Source organism: Rhinolophus sinicus, linkage group LG10 (assembly GCF_036562045.2).
Source record: "Rhinolophus sinicus isolate RSC01 linkage group LG10, ASM3656204v1, whole genome shotgun sequence".
Classification (NCBI taxonomy): domain Eukaryota; kingdom Metazoa; phylum Chordata; class Mammalia; order Chiroptera; family Rhinolophidae; genus Rhinolophus; species Rhinolophus sinicus.
In genome coordinates, this window is record NC_133759.1 from 75,644,955 (window position 1) to 75,650,929 (window position 5,975).

Here is a 5,975-nt window from a genome sequence, read left to right on the forward strand (position 1 = left end):
ACAGTTCAATTTCAGTCTCCATTTTAGGGCCCAGAGCAAATGCCTGGTCTTTTATGAAGTGCCCCCCAAAGCAGCCAGGCAGAAGTCCTTCCCCTCTTCAAAACTCCCTCACCCTTAACTTTCCTGTTGGCTTTTCTCCACTTATCACCTTCTGAGTGGTGACCTTCTGGGGAACAGTCTGCATTTTTCTGCAAGAGGCCTGAGTTCCTCACACCTGCACGTGGAGTTAGTTGGAGCTTAGCTCTGGAGCAGGGGCTCACAGGACGCCTCCCATCTATACTGTCTCTCGCTGAGGGTGGATTTATTGGGCAGTTTCTCTGCATTAGGGTTTTCTAGGCTGGTAGGAGGAGCTGGCTGGCTAGCAATCAGGATGCTGGAGGCAAGATCACCCCTGTGGGAGCCTCTTCCCTGGTAGACCAAATTCTGTCCCCAGCCCCCTCCCTCAGGCTCTCAGAACACTGCCGTCCCCCTGAGCTGTGTGCAGTTAGTCCGTGGTGCAGGACACCCAGGCTTGAACTAGGTCTTTGAGAGTAGGACGGCCCAGGGTCCCTGTGGGATCTGCTATCCAGAGAAGTGGCCATGGTTCCCAAAGCACCCCCAGCAGGTGTTCCAGTCTTCCAGATCCAGATGCTCAAAGTCCCTCCCAGCCATCAATCTCGACTTCGCAGCAAACCTGGGAGGCAGGCAGTTAGTTCTAAACTGTTAAATTCAGAGCACAAATCGGGCATAAAGTCATCTGAAAGCATCCAAAAGCTTGAGAATAGAAGCCAGGCATCTTCACCCTGCCTGAAAGGAGCCTAGTTGGAGAGAAAGGAAGATGTTTCTTAATTCATTTTACAAATACAAATCACACTCTCGTTCCGGTTCAACTCCAGGTTTGGCCCTGGGGATATGCTAGGGCACGAGACTAACCCCTCCCCTCTCACAGCTCTGGCAAAAATGCTGTATGACACAGCAGAATAAACATTGGGCAGTTATAAAAATCCTAAATGCAGAGTGGGAGCTGCAGCTGGCTGGGAACGCACTAAGGTTCTGCTATTGAGAGCGGGCAGAGGAATCGACCCTGTGCTCTGGGATGTTCCGGAACCCCGGAGGGGGAGCAGGGTGTCAATGTGGGCTGCCGCTGATGCCCTGTGCAGTTTCATTTCTTATAAACACTGCGTTGGGAGGAAAGAGGCCTCAGCTCCCCGTCCGCCCCGTGGGCCCCATCCTCTAGGCGCGCGGGGGGGTGGGGGGTGGGGCCGGGGAGGTAGGGCTCTGGTCCCCGGCAACAGCCACCACCCGGGGTGGGACTGAACAGGAGCAGCACCTTCCTCCCCCGCGCGAATGAGTCCTGCATCACCGCCTGTGCCCACTGTCGTTCTCCCAGACCCCCCCACCCCACCCCGCAGGCTTCTTGGCCTTTAGGGGCGGAAGTAGCACCCCTGTTTCACCCTGGGGAATCTGAGTTTTGGTTTGGAGCCCCTCGCCCCCCAGTGACCCACGCTCACGCTGCCCGGGTCTGAACTGGGTGTGTGTATTTGCAGGGGAGGGGGCACAAGCCCTTTGGGCCAACTTCCACATTCCTGATCAGCTCCGGCTGAGGGTGAGTTAGGGTGAGCAGCCGGCTCCGGGCTGGCTGGCTTCCTGGAAAGGGAGGGAAGGCGGGAGAAAAGGAAAGCCTCCCAGCGGTGCAGCCCTGGTGGCTGCCTGAGACCGCCCCTCCCCCCTCCCCAGCTGGCTGCCCCGCCTCGCCAGGCAATTCACCTGCCCCGGGACCAGGCTACTTCCTCCTCCTTCCCCACCCAGACTCCCGCTGCGGGCCTCGGTTTTGCAGCCAGCCCCGCAGCTACAGGCTGTGTGACCGCGGGCAAGTTACTAAACTTCTCTGTGCCCATTATCCCCTCATCCCCCCCCCACACACACACACAGGCGAAGCTAGTAACACTATGGCTGCAGAGCCCTTTGTAAATGCCCCTGCCCTTCCTTCTTATCGTCCCTTTCGCTCCCTCCCTTAGTCTCCCGGGGCTGGCGGACACACAGTAGGCGCACAGAAATGGCGCCCACCTCTCTGTTGTTGCAGGGGAAAGTCGCGTTGCGTCCCCCTCGCTTGGGCACTGTGCCATCCGCTGCAGCCAGACTGACTCGGGCTAGACTCGCAGCTTTGGCCGCCGGAGGTCGGCGCCGAGCCAAGCTGGGGCACTCAGATGGCTCCCACCTCGGCTCATGCCTGCGCGCGGGGGAGCGGCGGGGGGGAGCCAGGCCGGCAGCCCAGTTCTACTCAGCGCCCTAGCTCAGGCCTCGGCCCCCAACCGGGTTCCGCCAGGCCGCTCCGGAGAGGTGGGGCCTGGGTTTCGGTTTCTTGCAAACGCCGCGGCGACAGGGAAATCGAGGAGTTTCCGGGAACCGTGCCGGGAGTGCTGAGGTTCGCGCGGCGGCGGCGGGGGGGTGGGGGGGATGGAGGACGGGAGAGCGTCCAGTGTCGCGGCCAGTGGCCCTCTGGAAGTTCCAACGGGAGCTGGGGAAAACCGGCCCTGGAAAAGCCCCACCTGAATGCACCTGCCCCCAGCCCCCCCCCCCATGGTGTTCACAAAGAAGGGGATGTGGGGGGGTGTGAAGGGGCTGCATACCTAGGGCCAGAGGGGATTGTGCAACTGCAGGTGAAGTCTGAGGAATGGGAAGCCCCTCCAAAAAAGTCAGAGGTCCCCAGTTGTACCACTCACTGTCACATCCTGTTTTATTGTCTTCATTGCTCTTATCATTGCTGAAATTATCCCACTTGTGTACTTTATTTGTTGGGGGATCCCTCCTACTTGACTTGGAGCCCCTTAGGGTGTGGCCCTGCCTGCCTAGTCCAGTTTGCTGGGTTCCCAGGGCTGAGAACGGGGTAACCACATGGAGGAGCTCAGGGAGTGCTTATGGAATGAGTAAAGAAATGGAGTGAGTTAGAGGCATTTAGAGTGGGCCTTGTGGCCTTCTGACCTGCTCCCAGGGGACCTCTAGTTCCAACTCTCCTGGTCCCCTGGCCCAGTCAGATCTGGCAGAGGTCCTCAGTTGAAGGAGGACCCTCTGTGTGGAAGAGGTTTCAGCCCCTGTGGAGGAAGCCATCCACAGCTCCTTGAGAACTGCCAGCAGATGGGGTGGTTGGGTGGTGAGCAGAATGTAGTCATCGCAAAGGAATGCTGGCTGTGGGGGTCGGCCACTTCCTTCCCTCCCCAGGGCTTGCAGCTCAAGCCTGGGATGATTGTGGATTGGGCCTGGATCCCAGCCAGGGAGGCTGGGAGTTTGGGACGGTGAGGCAGAGTCTAGGACCTCCCTGACCTCTTCAGAACAAAGCAATACATGGGGTCAATGTGGGCAATATCACCTGTGAGCCCGCGTCTCCTAAATTCTTTCTTTCAAGACCCCAAGTCTGTGATGGGGGTCTCCTTCCTTAAAGCCCTGAGACCATGACTCTTGGAAAAACAAACAAGTAGAGCACCACTCCCCCAAGAGCTGGGAGCGGGGCAGATATCAGTGGTTGCCCCTCGGAGGCAGCCAGCTAGCCAGTGGAGGGACAGACAGATAGACAGGCTGTCACGCAGGGACTCTGGTCCTGCTCCTGGGCCACCTCATTAAGCGCGTCTTCCGTGTTACGACGCAACGCGGTGAGGAACATCCAGCCCACACGGCGGGCTGTAGCCTTCGCCTCCTCCGGCAACAGCTCAGCTAGAACCTGCAGGGCCCTCTCCACTCTGGCCGCGGAGTGATCCATGTCCTCCCACCCCTCCTTGGGGGTCCAACTGCTGAGAACAGTGGCTACCGGGCACCACCCACGGTGTGGGGGCCACATGTCCTCCTGCTCAGAGTCAGACATCATTCCCACCTGGACGGAATCCTGCTCACGGTGCCAGGAGTCCGTGGCAGCAGCGGACCACCAAAAAGCAGGTGACGCCTGCCATGGCCAACAGGATGGCATGCCACCCGGAGGCTTGAGAGGACCACCAATTCACCGAGGGGTCACGTTTCTCCCAGGCAGATCGCAATTCCCGCTCCCGGCGCTGCTCCTCACAGGCTTCCCGAGACTGGGTGTTCATGTGCAGAAACTGCTCCACTGCCCTTCGGAGAGCTTTGGCTGGCACCATACCCTGCTGGCTGCGCCATGTGTAATGCAAGATCTCTGCTCCTGCTCCCCGCACAAGAATGCAGGATATGGTGAGGCCAAACAGGAACACCAATAGAGCCATGGATAGGGGGTTCATACCACTGTTTCTCACTGGCTGCTGGGTTGGAGACACAGGTCGCAGGAGCCACACAATGCGCCGTCTGCTTCTCTGCCAACCAACCAACCAACCCCCTAACATAGCCATGGCAGTTATATCAGTGGTCAATGGCTAACTGGTTATAGCTAATGACCATCTACTACCCGAGGCAGCACCTTTCCACAGGAGGTCGAGACCCTGGAAACTGCTCTCTGGGACTCTGTCCCCACACAGACCCTCAAACATCCCTCATCCAGGCCAGCATTGACTTCTGGCCCAGGCTCAGGATCAGGTGGCTGGCTTGGGAGAGGGCCAGGGAAACTCCAAATGCTGCAAGACGAGAGCTTGTGCTGTGCACACAGCCCCTGGTGACCCTGGTGACTCAGACTGGGAATCCCAATTCCAGGGGCTGTCCTGGAAATAGGATAATGAGGGGTTGCCCCTGAGGGGCCCAGTGACCATGGCAGCAGTTTAGTGAGGCCCCAAACCAAATAGATTATTGTCCCCTTCTCCAGTGGTCCAAGGGTGGACTCATGAACTCTGGTCCTCTTCCTAGTCCAAATAGTGTCTTTGAGGCAGAGAGACTAACCATGATCCTAGCCTATAAGTTTGATTTGGGAGAGGACTACCTGGTCTTCAGAGTATCTGTGTTGGACTCCATTTGAAGTCACATTTCAGAAATAGTAGATGTAGCTTAAGCTAGAAAATATCAACAGGAACATGTCTTGGTAGCTTAGACTCAGCAAGTGCTGAGTTATAGGTACATTCATGGAAGGAAAGCAGGGCAAGAGGCAGGAGAAGAATGGAATGGCCCTGTTGGGTACTCTGTCCTGAGTACTCTGGCCGAGCACAGCAGGAGCCCTGAGAACCAGTTGGCTTGGATGGGGATGGGTGGATGGATGGATGGATGGATGATGGATTCAGACTGTCTCAGCAGCATGCACATTTCCCTGAGATGATCTTGGTAACGACAGTTTCCACAGAAACCTGTGAATGCCCTAAAGGAGGCGGGTGAAGGAGTGAGGGGCCTGAGCTCCCTGAGCATCACTGTGATCCTTTCTGTCCGGTTCTTTCCCTCCCTTTCCCATTGCCCTGTTCACATGTGTGGCCTCTTTAAGTCCTGCAAAGAGACTGGGAGTCCAGTGACAAGGGCCAGCCAGCCCCAGAACAAGGGGAGGGGGCTTTTAACATCAGGTGTGTGCTCTCTTCTCTCCTGAAAGGTAGGTCCACAAAGGGGCTCGATTTAGATAAGATCTCAGCGAGGTGTGAGAGGTTCCAGTGCTTTCTCTGCATGAATAAGTCTTCAGGAAATCATCTGTTGACTGACTGGCTGACGGGTAGGAGGGGTGAAGAAGTGTCAGCAGAGACCCATCTGTCTGGATGCTCCGGGAGAAAGCATGATTCTCTGCTCTCCAGCTTGAAGTGATACAGTGTGTGTCACCATGTCAGATAGCCAATGTGAAATGCTGCTCTGGGAGTATTTCAGAGCACTGGATCCATAGTGTGGGGCAAAATGGGCCACGGTATGCTGGGAGGAGCTCTGAGCAAATGGGCTTCTGGTGCGAGCAGCCCAAGTAAAAGCCTGGCGGCTCAAAAATGCAGGATAGATCCTTCTTATGGTGTAGCTGCCACAGGAGCTGAGGCTGGACCAGCCAGTGGGGACCACACTGTGAAGAAATCTGAATGCTGTCAGGAGACCAGACTTTATCCTGGCAGACAGGGAGCTTCTTGGGGCAGGACTCATGCTTCCTCCAC

General features: G+C 57.1%; 1 long non-coding RNA gene across 1 annotated transcript; it reads right to left on the minus strand.

Moving 5' to 3' along the window:
* Positions 1 to 2,389, minus strand: LOC141567264 (uncharacterized). The gene is made up of 3 exons (XR_012489777.1): positions 2,047 to 2,389; positions 1,485 to 1,626; positions 1 to 797 (listed from the first exon to the last, which is right to left on the minus strand). It is a non-coding gene; the product is annotated as an uncharacterized LOC141567264 (long non-coding RNA).
* Between the last annotated feature and the right edge of the window lie 3,586 nt (positions 2,390 to 5,975).